At 31.0% G+C, this 26,536-nt stretch overlaps 1 long non-coding RNA gene across 1 annotated transcript; it reads left to right on the forward strand.

The window, feature by feature from the left end:
• Window positions 1-2,905: 2,905 nt before the first annotated feature.
• Window positions 2,906-26,256, forward strand: LOC127734935 (uncharacterized). The gene is made up of 3 exons (XR_007997826.1): window positions 2,906-2,977; window positions 4,694-4,812; window positions 25,645-26,256. It is a non-coding gene; the product is annotated as an uncharacterized LOC127734935 (long non-coding RNA).
• The last annotated feature ends 280 nt before the right edge of the window (window positions 26,257-26,536 follow it).

Genomic DNA, 26,536 nt, shown 5'->3' on the forward strand with positions numbered 1-26,536 from the left:
TTTTGATCCATGGCGTTGTCAGTTTATTTTCGATTTATGAGTTTGAATGTCCCTCTGGTATCTTTCGCACCTCTTTTTTATGCAATGTGGGTAAATTTATCGGTTCTCAAATTGAAAGCAAGTCATCCTTACAAAGGCTTTCGTTTTTACTTGAAAAAATAGGTGTCGTAATGGGGAGATAATTTTGACGAATTAGAATCCTGATTGTCCTTATTAGTTAACATAATAATTACGGACAGTTGTACTTTACTATAAAGTACTGTTGTACAACATTTTATATCATATTAATCATTTTGAACGTAATCAACTGCATGTTTCGCCCCCGAGATACACAATGTTGTAATAACGAGATGATTCACGTGTTATCTAATACACTTACCTGTATATTTGGAATGTTCAAACAGTTGTGAATTATGCGTCCAGCTAAATTACGAATTCTATGAAGAAAGTAGTGAACATTGGAAATGCACATTGTGATTCTTAGAATTTAAAATAATTCAAAAAGCCGGAATCGTTATTCATATGCATGCAATTATACATGCATGCTATGATTCAGTATTCCATTTTTTCCCATTGTAATCAAAGCATCTGGGAAATACTACCTAACAATTTTAGAAGGATTGGGTTTACTGAAAAAATCTAGTTAAGTTCTGCAGTCGCCATCTTTGAATGTGTTACCTTGTCTCCTGAGTGACTCTGATCTTAAACTGAATTATGATCGTGTTTTATGTTTTTGCCTGGTGAGGCATCTGCGACTCATTTCAAAAACTTGAGATCTTGCGAGAAAAAAAACACTTGTAACTCTTATATCGGTGCTTTGTGTATATTGAGCTAAATCATTTGCAACTGATTTTTACAGTTTGTTCTTATGTTGTGCTGTAACACCACTGTCACAGATTAGGGAGAGAATTGAGCGCTAACAAAATGTTATGAGCCTGTCAAAGTCAGGAGCCTATAATTCAGTGGTTGTCGTTGGTTCATGTCTGTCATATTTGTTTTTCGTAAATTGTTTTGTCATAAATTAATTATATATAACCCATACGTTTTCTTGTTTGAATTGTTTCAAATTTTGTCATGTCGATGCCTTTTATAGTTTAGATCAGAGATTTGTAGTTTATAGATTACACGGTATGGGTTTTACTCACTGTCGATGGTCGTACGGTGCCCTATAATTGCATACATCCACGTCATTTGAACTCTAGCGGATAGCTGCTGTGCATGTCTAATCGACAACCATACTTCATCTACTTATATTTAAGTAATAACTCATGCAAGTCATAGATTTGTTGGAAATTTTCACATGGCCGTTATATTCGAATTTTATTTCGAGCGTTAGCGAGGGATAAAGTTAACGAAGATAACGACCTCAAAACTCCATTTTAATGTGATATTATCCGAATTTAGAGCGTACATGTAACGGAATAATCTTCAGCTTGAGAGTTTTCATAAATATGACGTCATGTTTTGACATGACGTTAATTATAATGCGCCAAGATCATTCATGAAATTTCGCTGAATTTTATTTTATTTTGATTTTATACATTTTTAATATTTTATGCATTAATTCTTTTTGTTATGCATTAGAATAAGAATGACGGTTCTGTAGTTTCTTTTTCAATTTCAATTTGAATACAATGAAATCCACATTGTGTTTGCACATAGGTTACGATACATGTGGATTTACGTGGGAGGTAAATAGTAACAGCCATTCATATGTACATCTCTGAGTCTGCGCTAAGTATAGATATATCGGGTATTTTAACACACTGTTGTTTACAAAGCGAAAGAAGCACGTCATATTAGAATACGGAATATACGATTTAATAACAGAACATCCGTATACTACGGAGCCGCCATATTTTACCGCGCAACTTAATTGTTACTGTTCCGTCTTTATTTAAGGAATGACTGTAATATTATTTCAAAAGTGTGCACAACATTTTTGATGTTATTTCGAATAGACAGAAAACATATTACAGTCATTCCTTATAATTGAATTCGAAATTCCATTTTAAGGAGTAAAACGTTGAAGACGTCACGTACGGTCACATGACAAAATTATGTCTATGAGCTGATAGACAAAACACTTTTAGCCAATCAGAAGACGTGTTACATCCAAAATTAAATCATTTGTTTGTAATAGTTATTGTTATTTTCTTGTTTTTTTCATTCATATATGGATTTGATAATAACTATCAAATAGCTTGACATGCATGGTATAGACAATCGTAAACTATATTAATTTAGTTTACCCTGCTACCAGCCAACTATTGTACAAATAACAGGTACACAAATATTTGTTTTGCTTTGTTTGTACTTTTACAAATAAAGTCTACTGTTACTCCACTTTCATATTGAGCAAACAGTAATGTGATTATTTCTTTTTGCGTAAAAGTTCATTTTGGGGTCCCCGTCGCGGTCCGCGTTTAAACTTGACCGATTTCTTTGAAAATCAAAAACACCCATTTGGATTTAAACAACTAAAATTAAAACCTTAAAGTGCCAGGTGTATATTACAGCATAAAAACAATATATGTAAATTGTCAGAAATATAAAATTTATTTGTACCAGCTACGAAACAGGAGAAAAACTCGGCGACCCTCGCTTTTCGTTGTTTTTCTAAAGCTCGTACAAATAAATTAATTTTTTGCACATATGTTGTATATGAAGACGAAATGTTGACCTCATGGTGTCATTTTTCATGTCTTGTTCCTGTATCTCTTTTAAATTGACATGTACTGAATAAATTGAATTCCTTTCTCCATGTTACAACTATACACATATGTTACAAGGATTGAACTTCCCATAAGGCCTTGTTTTTCATTGGTTTACATTCTCATGATGTACATAGTTATATTTATAATTTTTATATGACATCAACGTGCATTAATGTTTCTATCTATATATATATATAAGGATTCATTCCTACTACACATTATTACTACAGGTAGTGACCTGGAAAAGTCTACAAAACCAGGTAATAATTTTTATTTAAATTAGCTTAAAATATCTGTTTACAATTATATTGTTTATGTCACACTTTTGTGTGATTTCGAGTTCAAACTATATGTACCAATTTTTTAAAGGTGTTTTTTATGCTCCCGTTGTGTGAAAAGCATTTTTTTGATTTTGTATATGTTATATATCAAATGTTAGATTATTGTCAGCGCAAACCGCAAACAGTCATTTTCATTGTTTTTTTCTGGAAGGTCTAAAACGACAAGTGCATAAAAGCTAAATCAACTTATGTTGCCAATAGAATTATTTGAAATGATTCCGAAGTCACGTGATTTAAAGGCACACATGAAGGAATTATCCAATGCAATAACACAACTGCCTAGAACGTTTACTTAAGAATATACAGCATAACACACTAAATGACTTATAAGGTGAATGAAATGATACACAACAGGATTTGTTCCGTTCTACAACTCTGAGGTTGCTTATTTGTCTTAAATACACACCGACTTTCACACTAGGTATATACTTATGGTAAGGACGATGTAGGCAAACAGATCATACAAAAGTGGCTCTATAGTTTCTACTATATACATGTAACAGCATTTATAATATACATGTACATATTTTATTCGGAAATTATACCGAATTTTTAAACATAAAATTAGCAAAGAACCTACTTACTTCAAGTTATCTGAAAGCGATGTACAATAATTGTATGTGCATTAACTGATTGATAATTGATCACTAATGTCCGGTGACAAATAGAAAATATGATAAGCAAAAAGACCGGGGGAGGATTCGGAAAGTCAGAAATTAAAGCCTAAAATGTGTAATCTTGGAAACCCCTTTGAAGATTTTTTTTATCCTCGCTAAACGTGTACTACTATATAAAACTATTTTCACATCCTGTTCAGCAAAACAAACAAGTTTTTATTTACACTACCAGACAAAAAAGCCTAGAAGCCAAATTTCTGAACAACAACTATCCTTAGTTTTAAAAATGTGTTTATCTACCTCAGGAATAGATAACCTTAGCTTCGGCAAACCCTTTCGGAAATCTGGGTCCTCAATGTTATTCAACTTTGTACTTTATATGCCCATTAAACCCAAAGGGTTGATTTGAGTATAGAAATGTGGTACCATGAACTTCTTCCATCAAGTAGTAAAAACTATGCTAAAAGGGCGGGATGTATATAAACACCGTCACGTCCGGTAAGAACGGTACCGTTCGATCCGAGTTTGTGTATATATAGGAGAGTGTCATGATAAAAAAATATTAAGAGGTCCGGCAAGATTTCCAGCCCTATCAAATATAACTCATCTGTCCATTGACATTCTAAATGTCCTTTCTTTAATCCCACTTTGCAGAACCTACATATTGAATCCTGGATATGCACGAAATATTTGCTACTGGACGTACACGAAATTCAATTATAAATGTATATGTCAACTTTTTTATTCCAATGGTACAGACGTGAATATTAATTTCTACATCTGCAAGTTATGTTATAACTCTTGAAATTCATACAACTTTTTGTGTACGACAATGAGTATATAATCGCTTCTAAGTAATTCAAAATGTATACGCGTCTAAAAACCTGCGAGAATATAGCTAGTTGTCTGACGAATGTTGTTGTCAAAGATTTCGAATACTAATTTTTTTTTTAATTATGCTATATTATATAAATTATATAAACTAGTTGAATTTTGAATAATTTTAATCTTCTTTCAGAATGTGTTATTTAATTGGACTTTTATTTGTCATACTGGTTCCGTGTATGGCTCTCAGCAGTTGGAATAGTGTAACAGCTCCTTCACTACATTATGATGAAACTGCATATTGGCAAAACGGTACTTAACACTTTTATTTTATATGCTAGAATTTTAACTATGTAAAATTTATTATAAAGTACTCATACATATGAAAAAAGGAGATCCGAGATATATGCCAGAAAGATAACAACCGAACAACCCAATAAAACGGCAAATACTACAATGATGATTTTAGGAATATAGCAATGGAAAGGCGAGACAAGAAACGAAACGGACAGACATTTCCGGAACGAATAGGCGAACCGAAACGGACAGACATTACAGGAACGAATTGGCGAACCAAAACGGACAGAAATTGCAGGAACAAATCGGCGAACCGAAAAACTGCTCAAAACGACGGATTTAATGAAAAAAGTTTAACTTGAGAGAAATTATACGTTAATATATGTAAGCAACAAGGTTGAAATCTACAGTTGTGACCACATGTCATACACTTATCCATGAATTACCCTTAACCCGAAAATTTACCTTTATCCATTACCCTTAACCTGGAAATAAAAATTTTCTAAAATATTTTTCAACTAAGCAAAATATTTAATAGTAGGTCTTTTGATAGGATATATAGTAAAGTAATAAATATTTTTGGATGAGTAGCATAATGATAATTGGCATTCAATGCACAAATATTGAATTAATCCGTATTTGTAAGGGGAGAATTCATTAAAAAAAAAATTAATGTAAAGGGAGGCAACCGCAACGTATTACTCTTAAACGGAAACGTATTTCACTCTTTATCTAGAAAATACAATAGGTAAATATTGAATTCACAACTTTTATTGCGAACCCAATGAAAGTTTTCCACAGTGCCATCTCTATCTTGACCAGGTATTTAAACTTTTGCAAGTTCACCTGTCCTATTGAATAGATACAATACCTATTGTTCTCTGTGTAGTTTATTCTCTGGGACCTTCTAAGAGAAATCTATCATTCATTGATTAAATTACCTGAGTAAAAAAAATTTCTTATATATAGAAAAAAATACTGTTTTTATACTCATTAACTGCATGTGATGATGTAGTTATTTAATATTAATAATATATTTTCATTCAGTTTAATATAAACATTGATTCAATCATAAAAATTTGATTTCTGACAAAACTTTCAACATTGTTCCTTTTTAAAAAAAAAATTGTTTGACATGAATAAGAACTTGAAAATAATGATGTTTCAAATTAAGATCTTCTTAAATGTATTCTATAACTAAACAAAAAAAAATCAAATTTCAATAGGAACATTGATAAAACTTTTGTTAGAAATCAACTTTTTATGATTGAATCAATGTTTATATTAAACTGAATGAAAATATATTATTGATATTGAATAAATACATCAGCACACGCAATTAATGAGTATAAAAAAAGTATTTTTGTCTATATATATAAGAATTTTTTTTTACACAGGTAATTTAATCAATGAATGATAGATTTCTCTTAGAAGAAATTTAAAGGTCCCAGTGAATAAACTACACAGAGAAAAATAGCTATTGTATTCATTCAATAGGACAGGTGAACTTGCAAAAGTATAAAGCATAAAAAGTTGATTTCAAACAAAAGTTTTATCAATGTTCCTATTGAAATTTGATTTTTTTTTTGTCTACATTTAATAAAATACTGTAAACCAACTTATTTTCACAGATAGTTATTCATGTTAACTTATCCCTTTTATTTCTATAAATCTATGTCTGAGAGGATTATTTTGACATTTTTTCACAAACCTTTAAGCTTGATTAGAATAAATGTACATTGAAGTACAGTCTAAATGGATAATAAGAGTAAATATTAGCATTGTCACTTTCATAGTTTTTTTGGTCCAACACAAAAAAAATAATTTGAAAGTCACAAATTTCCATAGGAACATAGCAAAATTTAATGTCAAAACATTGGAACAAAATTATGAAAAGCTGTAGACAATTTAGTAAAAATTGGTAAATAATGCAAATAGCCAATGCAGACAACTTACCCTAATACATTCTAGAAGCCTACTAAATTATTAGATATTGAATAAATCAACATCACATATAGTTTTGTGTGTCCTTATTTAGTATTGGTACATGTATTTTTATCATTCAGAGTTAAATTTTTTGTTCAGGTAAATTAATCAATGAGTGATAGATTTCTCTTAGAAGAAATTTAAAGGTCCCAGTGAATAAACTACACAGAGAAAAATAGCTATTGTATTCATTCAATAGGACAGGTGAACTTGCAAAAGTTTAAATACCTGGTCAAGATAGAGATGGCACTGTGGAAAACTTTCATTGGGTTCGCAATAAGGGGTATAGCTATTATAAAAGACAAAATGCATATTTCAACACAAAAATGCACAGCAAAGATTTAATCAACTATATTATAAATATTTATAAATAAATGAAACGAAAATGTAATCTTATTTCCTTCAACAATCGTGCAGTTTTAAAGTTGGAAACTAATTTTATTTTTGTATCATTAAACGGGAAGAAATAGTTGTACCTCCGCAAACAAAGTTTTGATGTCTATATACTCGAAAAAATCTAATCTACCGATGTGCATTGTAAGCGCAACTTCCCCCTAAACGTCTGGGCAGTTATTTGATGAAAATGTCCACGTGGATTTGTTTAACTCTACCTGATAATGTGCAGAAAGGATTATTATCCCGGTCTAACATGTTAAAGTTGAGAAAATTAAATCTTCTTTCTTTCATATACAAAAACGATTGTACGGCAGGGTATCCTTTTTGGATTCACTCACTCACAGATCCAGTCTTTATTGAAAAGTAATATAAGATATCCTTGAGAGATATATTTCATAAAAAAAATATATCATGCATATAAGTGAATGACTGTTATTGTTTTTTTTTTTTTAACTCATATTAACATGGTTATTGTCATCACTTGGCTCGTGAGTATCGTCGTCTCTTCGTGCATTTTTTTCGATAACAATAAAAGATGGGTCTAAACTGTAATGCAGCAATGCAAATTATATTTTTGACATGTGAGCTATTCATGCTCTTATGAGACACTTGTTCATTTTAGGTAGCTTGCAATTTTAGTTTGACAAAAAAAAACTCTTATCCGAAGTATGCAGGAAAAATATTTTCTCTCGGAAATATATGACAGACTAAATAGCTGCTTCTGAATATAGTATTACGTTTCAAACCTACCTCAATACTCTTATTCTGGAAATAAGAGTAAGTTCTCATTTGACGGAAATTTGACCTACAGCTGTTTTTTTACTTCAATAGATATAAGAAGATGTGGTATGAGTGCCAATGAGACTCTCCATCCAAGTCACACTTTGTAAAAGTAAACCATTATAGGTCAAAGTACGGCCTTCAACACGGAGCCTTGGCTCACACCGAACAGCAAGCTCCTTGGCTCACACCGAACAGCAAGCTATAAAGGGCCCCAAAAATTACTAGTGTAAAACCATTCAAACAGGAAAACCAACGGTCTAATCTATATAAAAACGAGAAACGAGAAACACTTATGAACCACATCAACAAACGACAACCACTGTACATCAGGTTCCTGACTTAGGACAGGTGCAAACAAATGCAGCAGGTTTCAACGTTTTAATAGGCGCCAATCTTCACCCTACCCGAAACAATAGTGTTATATCACAACGTAGAAAGGACTATTACATCACAACATAGAAAGGACTATAAAAAAAAATGCAATTCCTCCGCCCCCGCCAAACCCTCGGCCCCAGATACGACTTACTATATAGAGATACACTAAAACTTATCAACATGTAATTAGATTACGGATTCATCTGACAAATTAAGTCTGTAATAAAAAAAAAAAGGTTTTGATATTTCATTCTATGTGGATACTTCTCTCAAACAATTTTACATTTTGAAAGGACAGTCGTGTAGAGAGGATAATTCTTTTTGAACTAAAAACTTTCTCTACGACACGTATTAATTAAGAGATACAAACTCATATAATATTACGACTATGCTATACTAATTTAGATTATATCTTCTTCATCTAAATTGGTCTGGCTTCAGTTTGCAATTTTTCATGTCAATACTCTTATCTCGTCAATGTTTTATAAAAAGAAAATTATGTTGCAGTGAAATGGGGAAAGGGGGTTCATGCGATGCTTTCGATTGTGTCTCCTTTCTTTTCAAAAAGAAACATTGTTTCTTGTAATCTGGGGAGGAAAACTGCTAACATCATATATTTACACATATAGACATGAAATAATTACCCTTTGAACTGGCAGTCGTTTGGACAGGATATTTCCTTTATATCTCCAAATTGTTTGCAAGACATGTAAAATTACAACACATTTAACAAAAAAACCATTAAGACCGTATTGTCTTTTTCAGATTATACCTTGATCTGAATTAGTCTAAACATTTTAGCCTGTAATTTTATTTTTTATGTTGTTACTGTAATCCCAGAAATATGGCATAAAGAGAAAATAAGTGTTTCATAGGATAGTAGCTATGATGCTGTCAGTTGTCTCTCCTTTCTGTTCAAATATGACACAATATTGTTTCTTATATTCTTTGCAACTGCTCACATCTTAATTTTTTAATACTCAACAGTTCTAAACGGACAGTCGTTTGGATAGGTTGATTCCTATATACCCTCAAGTTCGTTTACCAGGCGTATATATATGTAGGACTCTAAAGTGCGATGGGGAAGCTAAAGTACGATGGTCAGGCTAAAGTGCAATGGTATGCGCTAAAGTGCGATGCCTCCATACGCTAAAGTTCGATGGTCCGCGAAAGTATAGACGTAAGAAACGTAGTTGGATTTTGACGTTAACAGTCGTTTATACAAACCAAAAATGAACATGCCGGAAGATAAATTAAGAATATTTGATTGACAAATTTTAAACCGACCATTGTACTTTATAGATACAAAATAGTATACGCATAGGTATCCGGCTTCTATTGGAAGCGAACGGATACATTTAAATCATTGTTAACGTTGCAGTTTACTTTGCGGTCCCCGTTAAGATATTGTCGATTTTATTGAAAAGTAACGTCGGTAAACTAAAGGTACATGTTTTCAGCGTAAATTATAGATTGTCGGCTAAAACATAGTTTGTACAGTGTAGGAAATTATAACTTGTATTTGTACTCGTTACGAAAAAGGAGAAAGCTCGGCGAAGTTCGCCTTTCTCTCACATTAAAATTAAAGCTTACACAAATAAATGTTACATATTCCGACAATGAACGAATTTTGTATTTGTAATTTACAATGACGACTGTAAGGGATGTGTTCACATTATTGATAGACTGTGTGAACGGCAAGCAAATATTTAATACGCCCGATCTGTTGAAAATTCATTTTAAAGGAAATAAAGTATTTTGTGACACCTAAATTATCTTTTTAGCAATTACTACGTGGTCGGTCTTCTAAATTTAGAAACAATCACTTAAACCTACAGGTAAATTATATGTTTTACCTTAGCATACTAGCTTTTGATAAATTAAAGACTATTTTTTAACATCCATGTACTTTAACGTTTTAATCCATCGAACCTTACCCTATTGTTCCATTGCACTTTAGCGTGATATACCATCGTACTTTAACAAACAAACAACCATCGCACTTTAGCGTGAGACAACATCGTACTTAAGCGTAGACCATCGCACTTTGGTGTGACCATCGCACTTTAGAGTACCATCGCACTTTAGAGTCCTACATATATATTCGTCACAATACACAAAAATAACGATTAAACAATGCAATATTTTTTTGATAATGCTTTCATCCGAAAAAGTATGAAAAATTTATCCTTCAACTTTACTTCATATGTAATTACCCTTATCCCGGAAATATGTTATGACGGGAAAGTATTTGTTGCAGGGAAAGGGGTAAGCAGTGGACTCTTTTTTGTCCAAATTGACACAATACAAAATTCTTATTTTCGAGAAGACTGCTCACACCATACCTTAAAATAAACTTGAACGTTCTATAAAAGGAAGTCGAGCTAACATAATGATTGATTTGTACCCCAAACTTTGTGTGCACGACACAGTAAACAGAAATTACAATTAAACAATCTGATACTTTTTTTAGAATATACCTTTATCTAAGTTGGTCTGAAATTTAGCAGGCAATTTATCTTTGTACGTCGATACCCTTATCCCAGAAACAAGATATGAAGGGATGACATATGGGTTGCAGGGAAACCTGGTATTAGCTGCGATACATTCATTTGTCTCCCATTTTGTTCTAAATTGACACAGTGTTACTTATATTCTGAGAAAACTTTTCCTTTCTGAAATTACTATATTACTTGTGTTATAGAAGTCCCAGTTCATATCAACCTCAAAACTTAACAAAACGTATCAATACGACACAATTAGCAGAAATAAAGATTAAACAATGTGTGTTATACTTATTTATATAAAGATAAGAAGATGTGGTATGATTGCCAATGAGACAACTCTCCACCAGAGACCAAATGACATAGAATTTTACAACTATAGGTCACCGTACGGGCTTCAACAATGAGCAAAACCCATACCGCATAGTCAGCTATACTGAAAAGGCCCCGAAATGACAAATGTAAAACAATTCAAACGAGAAAACTTACGGCCTGATTTATGTACAAAACAAAGAACGAAAAACAAATATGATATTCAGCAGCCAACGACAACCACTGAATTTCCGGCTCCTGACTTGGGACAGGCACATGCAAAATGTTAGCATGCTCAGGGTTTACCATTACCCGAATTAGTCTGAAAAATAGATCCTACAATTTAATTTTATATGCCGGTACTCTTATCCCGGAAATATGTTATGAAGTTGGGCATTTGTTGCACAGAAAATAGTTAGTAGATGTGATTTTAGGAGTTCTTAAATAGACTCCCGTAGTACATAGACTAAGTCTTTAAGTAATTATATGATTGTTTGTACGAATGCTTAGCAGGCAGACATAGACATTTATTTAAAGAAATCGGTTCGATTCTGTTTAACCGGTATATAATAGTCAAAATTTAGCGTACATATACAGGTTAGCGCTGCAAACGTTCAGATGATCCGTTCATATACGTGTGTCTTTCCACTTTTTTTATCAGGAACAGGAATATATCAAATATAAAGGAGAACAATAGGGGGTAAAAAGTAACTTTTACAGTAAGTAAACAACTCGATTCCGTTCTACCGTGATAAAGTTTACCGATAATCTAGTAATTTACCATATAAACATGCAAACTATTCAGATGCAAACTTTTGCTTATGTTAAATGACTCACTATGACTTTGAGACTAATAACAGCAATAAAAGTACTCACCCGTAGTGATTTTATATTTCGAATTGATATTCAATATCCTTTCTATTTCATCATTAAAATCCAATCAATTTTAGGATATATACTGAGAAAAAAAAGTTTAACAACAAATAATTCTAATATCACATCTAGAAATTAATTATTCTTCTAAACATAACAATAAACAAATTACCGTAACAAATAAAATCAACCAAAAGACGCAATTCTTAATCAACAAAAAGATTTTTTTTAAATTTATTTCCGAAACTTGGTAAATTGTCATTTTAAAAGTTTTTTTTTAAATGAGATGTATTTTGCTCAACTTTTTTTATACTCGGTATATCATTAAATAAAAAAATATATATATATTTATACTAATCATTGGCATTTTTGCAAAAAAAACACATCATGGAAATTTAGTCGATGAACTGAATTAAAACAATTATACAGATAAATAAGCATTACACAGTACATTTTCATCAGTTTTATACGGCCGTTGACTTTAATTAATAGCATATGATTTATATGGTCCAAGGACACAGTTATCGTCCTTTGGTTTTCATAGTCCCTAGTGTGAACAGTGTATAACTTGCATTTTTTTTTGATACACTTTCCGAATTTATTTCTTGATATTTTATGCATGAAATATTAAGTAAGGGGATGAAATTACTTGTTAAAAAAATTTGGGTGCTGAATCTTTATGTTAAGTAGTGATTTGGTCCAGTTAAAAAAGGTCAAAAATTAGAATGTCTGAAGCTGTCAAACTGAATTTAAGCCCCACTTAACACAGAATTGTCAATATTTTGAGTTAGAGCTGGTAGAAGTTTCTATAATTTTGATATTATTTGTATCAATAGTAGTACACTACACTGTAAAAATCTTTTTGAGATAGAGCAGGTGCGATTTTTTTAATTTGAATTTATTGTCTAAAAGAAATGCACTACGAAATAACTGTGTTCTCGGGCCTAAGAGATGAATTCCGTAAATGTAGATTCTGTACTTTGGCAACTTTCCTGAATGGTTTGCTGGTTTCAATTTGTCAAACTCAATAAAAGTAAAGGATTTACATCTTTGTTTGACAGAAATTCTGTTAAAATGTCCCATTTTGCCGTTATACGGCTAAAATAATCATTTTAAAGCAGTTTCCATTTTATGCCTAAGAGCCATGCTGAATTTCTATCTGACAGCTTTTTATGTTCCTGATATTTGTGTTTCTATGCTTAAATCAAATTTAATTAACCATTTGTGAACTCTGAATCTAAAGAAAAGTAGATTATCACAGAAAAAATGTGCAGAATATTTGTATTTATGTCCCTGGTTAAATGGCCTGTTTGATGTATGTGAAATGTGAAGAGCTTTGTACATAAAATCTGTAGTCCATCACAAATATTTCACTAAATCTGTAAAAAATAACACTTTACAATGATCAGTACACCCTATTCATTTCATATGCTACCATGATTTTCTTCTTTAGGAAAGTAAGTGGTTCAAATATATGCCAATTGAGACTAAAACTACATGCAAGTTTTCCATTGAAAAGTGAAAAACTGGTCATCAGACCATACTGTCTGCAAAAAAAAGTTGAATTCAAGAGTCCTTTTGCAATTAGACTTCTTGTATCATGACATCTCAGCATAGAACTGAGCAAAAAGTAACAAATTTCCATTTCTTATAGCCTCTGTGTGCATTTTTATATGTAAATATGGGCTACGGCCTAAATCGATTCTAAATAATTCTCATTCTTACATGGCCTAAGACCATTTTATACTCATGTGCTATGCTTTTTGTAACTTTTCTTTACATTTAAAGTACATTTAATATATATGGAAAATAATGTATGGTTAAAAAACTTCAAAAACTTCAACTTGGTTGAAAAAAATGCATGTTTATGTAAGGCTTCCCTTAATTCGAAAATCTCTATTTTCAGGCACAGGCTCATATAAATTTGACATTTAAATAGCTGTAATAGATCTGATAAATCAAATGAGTGTTCCGTTGCTTTTAATACTTATTACATTATATTCAAGAGTATTTAAAAAGCAAATTTTTGCAATATTTAAATTTTTTAGGCCAAAATCTTGACAGTTAAAAATATTTGATTTAAACGTCAAAAATAAACATCCAAATTTCAATATTAAAATGGCCCTAGTTTCTCTAATATAGATTCTATGGCCATGAAACTTGGCCAACTATCTTATAATTCCCTAAGCTTAGGTCATGCAAAGTTTTATTAAAATTGGTCAAGTCTTTCTATCCTAAGAGATGAATTCCGTAAATGTAGATTCTGTACTTTGGCAACTTTCCTGAATGGTTTGCTGGTTTCAATTTGTCAAACTCAATAAAAGTAAAGGATTTACATCTTTGTTTGACAGAAATTCTGTTAAAATGTCCCATTTTGCCATTATACGGCTAAAATAATCATTTTAAAGCAGTTTCCTTTTTATGCCTAAGAGCCATGCTGAATTTCTATCTGACAGCTTTTTATGTTTCTGATATTTGTGTTTCTATGCTTAAATCAAATTTAATTAACCATTTGTGAACTCTGAATCTAAAGAAAAGTAGATTATCACAGAAAAAATGTGCAGAATATTTGTATTTATGTCCCTGGTTAAATGGCCTGTTTGATGTATGTGAAATGTGAAGAGCTTTGTACATAAAATCTGTAGTCCATCACAAATATTTCACTAAATCTGTAAAAAATAACACTTTACAATGATCAGTACACCCTATTCATTTCATATGCTACCATGATTTTCTTCTTTAGGAAAGTAAGTGGTTCAAATATATGCCAATTGAGACTAAAACTACATGCAAGTTTTCCATTGAAAAGTGAAAAACTGGTCATCAGACCATACTGTCTGCAAAAAAAAGTTGAATTCAAGAGTCCTTTTGCAATTAGACTTCTTGTATCATGACATCTCAGCATAGAACTGAGCAAAAAGTAACAAATTTCCATTTCTTATAGCCTCTGTGTGCATTTTTATATGTAAATATGGGCTACGGCCTAAATCGATTCTAAATAATTCTCATTCTTACATGGCCTAAGACCATTTTATACTCATGTGCTATGCTTTTTGTAACTTTTCTTTACATTTAAAGTACATTTAATATATATGGAAAATAATGTATGGTTAAAAAACTTCAAAAACTTCAACTTGGTTGAAAAAAATGCATGTTTATGTAAGGCTTCCCTTAATTCGAAAATCTCTATTTTCAGGCACAGGCTCATATAAATTTGACATTTAAATAGCTGTAATAGATCTGATAAATCAAATGAGTGTTCCGTTGCTTTTAATACTTATTACATTATATTCAAGAGTATTTAAAAAGCAAATTTTTGCAATATTTAAATTTTTTAGGCCAAAATCTTGACAGTTAAAAATATTTGATTTAAACGTCAAAAATAAACATCCAAATTTCAATATTAAAATGGCCCTAGTTTCTCTAATATAGATTCTATGGCCATGAAACTTGGCCAACTATCTTATAATTCCCTAAGCTTAGGTCATGCAAAGTTTTATTAAAATTGGTCAAGTCTTTCTATCCTAAGAGATGAATTCCGTAAATGTAGATTCTGTACTTTGGCAACTTTCCTGAATGGTTTGCTGGTTTCAATTTGTCAAACTCAATAAAAGTAAAGGATTTACATCTTTGTTTGACAGAAATTCTGTTAAAATGTCCCATTTTGCCATTATACGGCTAAAATAATCATTTTAAAGCAGTTTCCTTTTTATGCCTAAGAGCCATGCTGAATTTCTATCTGACAGCTTTTTATGTTTCTGATATTTGTGTTTCTATGCTTAAATCAAATTTAATTAACCATTTGTGAACTCTGAATCTAAAGAAAAGTAGATTATCACAGAAAAAATGTGCAGAATATTTGTATTTATGTCCCTGGTTAAATGGCCTGTTTGATGTATGTGAAATGTGAAGAGCTTTGTACATAAAATCTGTAGTCCATCACAAATATTTCACTAAATCTGTAAAAAATAACACTTTACAATGATCAGTACACCCTATTCATTTCATATGCTACCATGATTTTCTTCTTTAGGAAAGTAAGTGGTTCAAATATATGCCAATTGAGACTAAAACTACATGCAAGTTTTCCATTGAAAAGTGAAAAACTGGTCATCAGACCATACTGTCTGCAAAAAAAAGTTGAATTCAAGAGTCCTTTTGCAATTAGACTTCTTGTATCATGACATCTCAGCATAGAACTGAGCAAAAAGTAACAAATTTCCATTTCTTATAGCCTCTGTGTGCATTTTTATATGTAAATATGGGCTACGGCCTAAATCGATTCTAAATAATTCTCATTCTTACATGGCCTAAGACCATTTTATACTCATGTGCTATGCTTTTTGTAACTTTTCTTTACATTTAAAGTACATTTAATATATATGGAAAATAATGTATGGTTAAAAAACTTCAAAAACTTCAACTTGGTTGAAAAAAATGCATGTTTATGTAAGGCTTCCCTTAATTCGAAAATCTCTATTTTCAGGCACAGGCTCATATAAATTTGACATTTAAATAGCTGTAATAGATCTGATAAATCAAATGAGTGTTCCGTTGCTTTTAATACTTATTACATTATATTCAAGAGTATTTAAAAAGCAAATTTTTGCAATATTTAAATTTTTTAGGCCAAAATCTTGACAGTTAAAAATATTTGATTTAAACGTCAAAAATAAACATCCAAATTTCAATATTAAAATGGCCCTAGTTTCTCTAATATAGATTCTATGGCCATGAAACTTGGCCAACTATCTTATAATTCCCTAAGCTTAGGTCATGCAAAGTTTTATTAAAATTGGTCAAGTCTTTCTATCCTAAGAGATGAATTCCGTAAATGTAGATTCTGTACTTTGGCAACTTTCCTGAATGGTTTGCTGGTTTCAATTTGTCAAACTCAATAAAAGTAAAGGATTTACATCTTTGTTTGACAGAAATTCTGTTAAAATGTCCCATTTTGCCATTATACGGCTAAAATAATCATTTTAAAGCAGTTTCCTTTTTATGCCTAAGAGCCATGCTGAATTTCTATCTGACAGCTTTTTATGTTTCTGATATTTGTGTTTCTATGCTTAAATCAAATTTAATTAACCATTTGTGAACTCTGAATCTAAAGAAAAGTAGATTATCACAGAAAAAATGTGCAGAATATTTGTATTTATGTCCCTGGTTAAATGGCCTGTTTGATGTATGTGAAATGTGAAGAGCTTTGTACATAAAATCTGTAGTCCATCACAAGTATTTCACTAAATCTGTAAAATAACACTTTACAATGATCAGTTCACCCTATTCATTTCATATGCTACCATGATTTTCTTCTTTAGGATAGTAAGTGGTTCAAATATATGACAGTTGAGACTAAAACTACGTGCAAGTTTTCCATTGAAAAGTGAAAAACTGGTCATCAGACCATACTGTCTGCAAAAAAAGTTGAATTCAAGAGTCCTTTTGCAATTAGACTTCTTGTATCATGACATCTCAGCATAGAAATGAGCAAAAAGTAACAAATTTCCATTTCTTATAGCCTCTGTGTGCATTTTTATATGTAAATATGGGCTACGGCCTAAATCGATTCTAAATAATTCTCATTCTTACATGGCCTAAGACCATTTTATACTCATGTGCTATGCTTTTTGTAACTTTTCTTTACATTTAAAGTACATTTAATATATATGGAAGAATAATGTATGGTTAAAAAACTTCAAAAACCTCAACTTGGTTGAAAAAAATGCATGTTTATGTAAGGCTTCCCTTAATTCGAAAATCTCTATTTTCAGGCACAGGCTCATATAAATTTGACATTTGAATAGCTGTAATAGATCTGATAAATCAAATGAGTGTTCCGTTGCTTTTAATACTTATTACATTATATTCAAGAGTATTTAAAAAGCAAATTTTTGCAATATTTAAATTTTTTAGGCCAAAATCTTAACAGTTAAAAATATTTGATTTAAACGTCAAAAATAAACATCCAAATTTCAATATTAAAATGGCCCTAGTTTCTCTAATATAGATTCTATGGCCATGAAACTTGGCCAACTATCTTATAATTTCCTAAGCTTAGGTCATGCAAAGTTTTATTAAAATTGGTCAAGTCTTTCTATCCTATTAGGTCCAAGGACACAGTTATCATCCTTTGGTTTTCGTTGTCTACGAATATAGTCCCTAGTGTGAACAGTGTATAACTTGAATTTTTTTTTGATACACTTTCCCAATTTATTTCTTGATATTTTATGCATGAAATATTAAGTAAGGGGATGAAATTACTTGTTAAAAAATTTGGGTGCTGAATCTTTATGTTAAGTAGTGATTTGGTCCAGTTAAAAAAGGTCAAAAATTAGAATGTCTGAAGCTGTCAAACTGAATTTAAGCCCCCCTTAACACAGAATTGTCAATATTTTGAGTTAGAGCTTGTAGAAGTTTCTATAATTTGATATTATTTGTATCAATAGTAGTACACTACACTGTAAAAATCTTTTTGAGATAGAGCAGGTGCGATTTTTTTAATTTGAATTTATTGTCTAAAAGAAATGCACTACGAAATAACTGTGTTCTCAGGCCTAAGAGATGAATTCCGTAAATGTAGATTCTGTACTTTGGCAACTTTCCTGAATGGTTTGCTGGTTTCAATTTGTCAAACTCAATAAAAGTAAAGGATTTACATCTTTGTTTGACAGAAATTCTGTTAAAATGTCCCATTTTGCCATTATACGGCTAAAATAATCATTTTAAAGCAGTTTCCATTTTATGCCTAAGAGCCATGCTGAATTTCTATCTGACAGCTTTTTATGTTTCTGATATTTGTGTTTCTATGCTTAAATCAAATTTAATTAACCATTTGTGAACTCTGAATCTAAAGAAAAGTAGATTATCACAGAAAAAATGTGCAGAATATTTGTATTTATGTCCCTGGTTAAATGGCCTGTTTGATGTATGTGAAATGTGAAGGGCTTTGTACATAAAATCTGTAGTCCATCACAAATATTTCACTAAATCTGTAAAATAACACTTTACAATGATCAGTTCACCCTATTCATTTCATATGCTACCATGATTTTCTTCTTTAGGATAGTAAGTGGTTCAAATATATGACAGTTGAGACTAAAACTACATGCAAGTTTTCCATTGAAAAGTGAAAAACTGGTCATCAGACCATACTGTCTGCAAAAAAAGTTGAATTCAAGAGTCCTTTTGCAATTAGACTTCTTGTATCATGACATCTCAGCATAGAAATGAGCAAAAAGTAACAAATTTCCATTTCTTATAGCCTCTGTGTGCATTTTTATATGTAAATATGGGCTACGGCCTAAATCGATTCTAAATAATTCTCATTCTTACATGGCCTAAGACCATTTTATACTCATGTGGTATGCTTTTTGTAACTTTTCTTTACATTTAAAGTACATTTAATATATATGGAAGAATAATGTATGGTTAAAAAACTTCAAAAACCTCAACTTGATTGAAAAAAATGCATGTTTATGTAAGGCTTCCCTTAATTCGAAAATCCCTATTTTCAGGCACAGGCTCATATAAATTTGACATTTGAATAGCTGTAATAGATCTGATAAATCAAATGAGTGTTCCGTTGCTTTTAATACTTATTACATTATATTCAAGAGTATTTAAAAAGCAAATTTTTGCAATATTTAAATTTTTTAGGCCAAAATCTTAACAGTTAAAAATATTTGATTTAAACGTCAAAAATAAACATCCAAATTTCAATATTAAAATGGCCCTAGTTTCTCTAATATAGATTCTATGGCCATGAAACTTGGCCAACTATCTTATAATTTCCTAAGCTTAGGTCATGCAAAGTTTTATTAAAATTGGTCAAGTCTTTCTATCCTATTAGGTCCAAGGACACAGTTATCATCCTTTGGTTTTCGTTGTCTACGAATATAGTCCCTAGTGTGAACAGTGAATAACTTGAATTTTTTTTTGATACACTTTCCCAATTTATTTCTTGATATTTTATGCATGAAATATTAAGTAAGGGGATGAAATTACTTGTTAAAAAATTTGGGTGCTGAATCTTTATGTTAAGTAGTGATTTGGTCCAGTTAAAAAAGGTCAAAAATTAGAATGTCTGAAGCTGTCAAACTGAATTTAAGCCCCCCTTAACACAGAATTGTCAATATTTTGAGTTAGAGCTTGTAGAAGTTTCTATAATTTTGATATTATTTGTATCAATAGTAGTACACTACACTGTAAAAATCTTTTTGAGATAGAGCAGGTGCGATTTTTTTAATTTGAATTTATTGTCTAAAAGAAATGCACTACGAAATAACTGTGTTCTCAGGCCTAAGAGATGAATTCCGTAAATGTAGATTCTGTACTTTGGCAACTTTCCTGAATGGTTTGCTGGTTTCAATTTGTCAAACTCAATAAAAGTAAAGGATTTACATCTTTGTTTGACAGAAATTCTGTTAAAATGTCCCATTTTGCCATTATACGGCTAAAATAATCATTTTAAAGCAGTTTCCATTTTATGCCTAAGAGCCATGCTGAATTTCTATCTGACAGCTTTTTATGTTTCTGATATTTGTGTTTCTATGCTTAAATCAAATTTAATTAACCATTTGTGAACTCTGAATCTAAAGAAAAGTAGATTATCACAGAAAAAATGTGCAGAATATTTGTATTTATGTCCCTGGTTAAATGGCCTGTTTGATGTATGTGAAATGTGAAGGGCTTTGTACATAAAATCTGTAGTCCATCACAAATATTTCACTAAATCTGTAAAATAACACTTTACAATGATCAGTTCACCCTATTCATTTCATATGCTACCATGATTTTCTTCTTTAGGATAGTAAGTGGTTCAAATATATGACAGTTGAGACTAAAACTACATGCAAGTTTTCCATTGAAAAGTGAAAAACTGGTCATCAGACCATACTGTCTGCAAAAAAAGTTGAATTCAAGAGTCCTTTTGCAATTAGACTTCTTGTATCATGACATCTCAGCATAGAAATGAGCAAAAAGTAACAAATTTCCATTTCTTATAGCCTCTGTGTGCATTTTTATATGTAAATATGGGCTACGGCCTAAATCGATTCTAAATAATTCTCATTCTTACATGGCCTAAGACCATTTTATACTCATGTGGTATGCTTTTTGTAACTTTTCTTTACATTTAAAGTACATTTAATATATATGGAAGAATAATGTATGGTTAAAAAACTTCAAAAACCTCAACTTGATTGAAAAAAATGCATGTTTATGTAAGGCTTCCCTTAATTCGAAAATCCCTATTTTCAGGCACAGGCTCATATAAATTTGACATTTGAATAGCTGTAATAGATCTGATAAATCAAATGAGTGTTCCGTTGCTTTTAATACTTATTACATTATATTCAAGAGTATTTAAAAAGCAAATTTTTGCAATATTTAAATTTTTTAGGCCAAAATCTTAACAGTTAAAAATATTTGATTTAAACGTCAAAAATAAACATCCAAATTTCAATATTAAAATGGCCCTAGTTTCTCTAATATAGATTCTATGGCCATGAAACTTGGCCAACTATCTTATAATTTCCTAAGCTTAGGTCATGCAAAGTTTTATTAAAATTGGTCAAGTCTTTCTATCCTATTAGGTCCAAGGACACAGTTATCATCCTTTGGTTTTCGTTGTCTACGAATATAGTCCCTAGTGTGAACAGTGAATAACTTGAATTTTTTTTTGATACACTTTCCCAATTTATTTCTTGATATTTTATGCATGAAATATTAAGTAAGGGGATGAAATTACTTGTTAAAAAATTTGGGTGCTGAATCTTTATGTTAAGTAGTGATTTGGTCCAGTTAAAAAAGGTCAAAAATTAGAATGTCTGAAGCTGTCAAACTGAATTTAAGCCCCCCTTAACACAGAATTGTCAATATTTTGAGTTAGAGCTGGTAGAAGTTTCTATAATTTTGATATTATTTGTATCAATAGTAGTACACTACACTGTAAAAATCTTTTTGAGATAGAGCGGGTGCGATTTTTTTAATTTGAATTTATTGTCTAAAAGAAATGCACTACGAAATAACTGTGTTCTCAGGCCTAAGAGATGAATTCCGTAAATGTAGATTCTGTACTTTGGCAACTTTCCTGAATGGTTTGCTGGTTTCAATTTGTCAAACTCAATAAAAGTAAAGGATTTACATCTTTGTTTGACAGAAATTCTGTTAAAATGTCCCATTTTGCCATTATACGGCTAAAATAATCATTTTAAAGCAGTTTCCATTTTATGCCTAAGAGCCATGCTGAATTTCTATCTGACAGCTTTTTATGTTTCTGATATTTGTGTTTCTATGCTTAAATCAAATTTAATTAACCATTTGTGAACTCTGAATCTAAAGAAAAGTAGATTATCACAGAAAAAATGTGCAGAATATTTGTATTTATGTCCCTGGTTAAATGGCCTGTTTGATGTATGTGAAATGTGAAGGGCTTTGTACATAAAATCTGTAGTCCATCACAAATATTTCACTAAATCTGTAAAATAACACTTTACAATGATCAGTTCACCCTATTCATTTCATATGCTACCATGATTTTCTTCTTTAGGATAGTAAGTGGTTCAAATATATGACAGTTGAGACTAAAACTACATGCAAGTTTTCCATTGAAAAGTGAAAAACTGGTCATCAGACCATACTGTCTGCAAAAAAAGTTGAATTCAAGAGTCCTTTTGCAATTAGACTTCTTGTATCATGACATCTCAGCATAGAAATGAGCAAAAAGTAACAAATTTCCATTTCTTATAGCCTCTGTGTGCATTTTTATATGTAAATATGGGCTACGGCCTAAATCGATTCTAAATAATTCTCATTCTTACATGGCCTAAGACCATTTTATACTCATGTGGTATGCTTTTTGTAACTTTTCTTTACATTTAAAGTACATTTAATATATATGGAAGAATAATGTATGGTTAAAAAACTTCAAAAACCTCAACTTGATTGAAAAAAATGCATGTTTATGTAAGGCTTCCCTTAATTCGAAAATCCCTATTTTCAGGCACAGGCTCATATAAATTTGACATTTGAATAGCTGTAATAGATCTGATAAATCAAATGAGTGTTCCGTTGCTTTTAATACTTATTACATTATATTCAAGAGTATTTAAAAAGCAAATTTTTGCAATATTTAAATTTTTTAGGCCAAAATCTTAACAGTTAAAAATATTTGATTTAAACGTCAAAAATAAACATCCAAATTTCAATATTAAAATGGCCCTAGTTTCTCTAATATAGATTCTATGGCCATGAAACTTGGCCAACTATCTTATAATTTCCTAAGCTTAGGTCATGCAAAGTTTTATTAAAATTGGTCAAGTCTTTCTATCCTATTAGGTCCAAGGACACAGTTATCATCCTTTGGTTTTCGTTGTCTACGAATATAGTCCCTAGTGTGAACAGTGAATAACTTGAATTTTTTTTTGATACACTTTCCCAATTTATTTCTTGATATTTTATGCATGAAATATTAAGTAAGGGGATGAAATTACTTGTTAAAAAATTTGGGTGCTGAATCTTTATGTTAAGTAGTGATTTGGTACAGTTAAAAAAGGTCAAAAATTAGAATGTCTGAAGCTGTCAAACTGAATTTAAGCCCCCCTTAACACAGAATTGTCAATATTTTGAGTTAGAGCTTGTAGAAGTTTCTATAATTTTGATATTATTTGTATCAATAGTAGTACACTACACTGTAAAAATCTTTTTGAGATAGAGCAGGTGCGATTTTTTTAATTTGAATTTATTGTCTAAAAGAAATGCACTACGAAATAACTGTGTTCTCAGGCCTAAGAGATGAATTCCGTAAATGTAGATTCTGTACTTTGGCAACTTTCCTGAATGGTTTGCTGGTTTCAATTTGTCAAACTCAATAAAAGTAAAGGATTTACATCTTTGTTTGACAGAAATTCTGTTAAAATGTCCCATTTTGCCATTATACGGCTAAAATAATCATTTTAAAGCAGTTTCCATTTTATGCCTAAGAGCCATGCTGAATTTCTATCTGACAGCTTTTTATGTTTCTGATATTTGTGTTTCTATGCTTAAATCAAATTTAATTAACCATTTGTGAACTCTGAATCTAAAGAAAAGTAGATTATCACAGAAAAAATGTGCAGAATATTTGTATTTATGTCCCTGGTTAAATGGCCTGTTTGATGTATGTGAAATGTGAAGGGCTTTGTACATAAAATCTGTAGTCCATCACAAATATTTCACTAAATCTGTAAAATAACACTTTACAATGATCAGTTCACCCTATTCATTTCATATGCTACCATGATTTTCTTCTTTAGGATAGTAAGTGGTTCAAATATATGACAGTTGAGACTAAAACTACATGCAAGTTTTCCATTGAAAAGTGAAAAACTGGTCATCAGACCATACTGTCTGCAAAAAAAGTTGAATTCAAGAGTCCTTTTGCAATTAGACTTCTTGTATCATGACATCTCAGCATAGAAATGAGCAAAAAGTAACAAATTTCCATTTCTTATAGCCTCTGTGTGCATTTTTATATGTAAATATGGGCTACGGCCTAAATCGATTCTAAATAATTCTCATTCTTACATGGCCTAAGACCATTTTATACTCATGTGGTATGCTTTTTGTAACTTTTCTTTACATTTAAAGTACATTTAATATATATGGAAGAATAATGTATGGTTAAAAAACTTCAAAAACCTCAACTTGATTGAAAAAAATGCATGTTTATGTAAGGCTTCCCTTAATTCGAAAATCCCTATTTTCAGGCACAGGCTCATATAAATTTGACATTTGAATAGCTGTAATAGATCTGATAAATCAAATGAGTGTTCCGTTGCTTTTAATACTTATTACATTATATTCAAGAGTATTTAAAAAGCAAATTTTTGCAATATTTAAATTTTTTAGGCCAAAATCTTAACAGTTAAAAATATTTGATTTAAACGTCAAAAATAAACATCCAAATTTCAATATTAAAATGGCCCTAGTTTCTCTAATATAGATTCTATGGCCATGAAACTTGGCCAACTATCTTATAATTTCCTAAGCTTAGGTCATGCAAAGTTTTATTAAAATTGGTCAAGTCTTTCTATCCTATTAGGTCCAAGGACACAGTTATCATCCTTTGGTTTTCGTTGTCTACGAATATAGTCCCTAGTGTGAACAGTGAATAACTTGAATTTTTTTTTGATACACTTTCCCAATTTATTTCTTGATATTTCATGCATGAAATATTAAGTAAGGGGATGAAATTACTTGTTAAAAAAATTTGGGTGCTGAATCTTTATGTTAAGTAGTGATTTGGTCCAGTTAAAAAAGGTCAAAAATTAGAATGTCTGAAGCTGTCAAACTGAATTTAAGCCCCCCTTAACACAGAATTGTCAATATTTTGAGTTAGAGCTGGTAGAAGTTTCTATAATTTTGATATTATTTGTATCAATAGTAGTACACTACACTGTAAAAATCTTTTTGAGATAGAGCGGGTGCGATTTTTTTAATTTGAATTTATTGTCTAAAAGAAATGCACTACGAAATAACTGTGTTCTCGGGCCATATATCAAATACATTGTATGTTAACATGTCACCTGTTAGAACTAAAAGTTATTACATGATGTTACCTTTTTTCCACTTTCAGAGTGTACCAAATGTTTCAATAATCTGCAACAAATAACTTCCAAGAATAAGGATTTATACCGCCAAATCCATCAACTTGAATTCACACTGGGACAGGATCAAATAGAAACAGAAAGACTTAAAAATGTCACAGCAGATTTCGATACAAAACTTCTTTCACGGATATCTACATCAATTAAAGAACAAAACAGTTTGTGGCTGAAGTGTATTGCTGTGACACCTGGTAGACCGTGTGATATTACACAAGGTTGTTCAACATCTAAACAAGGACAATGTTTTCCAATAAACGTGTAAACACAGAAGATCCAAAATTCATCATTTCTGGACTATCAACAGTGCCCAATGATATTGTTACGACGCGTTTATCCATTATATAGACGATTATTGTTATATAATACATGTACGATGCATGTTTTCTTCAGTTATCTGTTATAATTAAAACAACAAAACAAAAACCTGTTTTTTCTCCTCAATGTGTTGGTCTCTTACTAAGACGGTGTTTTGCATTGCGGGTGTATAAATACACAGACACGTCATATATATTATCGGGAAACAAAGAACCCTCTACAACTAAAAAGGATTGCTGCAGGTAATATATTGAAAGGTATTTCATCAATGTCTTTTGCCAGCAAAGTTTCTTTTCTTATCTAGTAGCATTTCAAAATGCAATGCAATTGTCCTAAGTATGTCTAAGTACTTACAACTTGGATGTTTAGAAAATCAGAATAAATCAATAATATTTCAAATCTCAGGACATAAAATACAAAGATGAGAACGGAATACACTTATTGTTAGAGCATTCTAAAACAAGCATTATTTTAACCATACAGCTGGAATTTGTTTTCTTCCGGACTGTATATTATGTTTTACTTAATCGAGTGTCAAAGTATTCA

This window comes from Mytilus californianus, unplaced genomic scaffold (genome assembly GCF_021869535.1).
Source record: "Mytilus californianus isolate M0D057914Y unplaced genomic scaffold, xbMytCali1.0.p SCAF_3, whole genome shotgun sequence".
Lineage (NCBI taxonomy): Eukaryota > Metazoa > Mollusca > Bivalvia > Mytilida > Mytilidae > Mytilus > Mytilus californianus.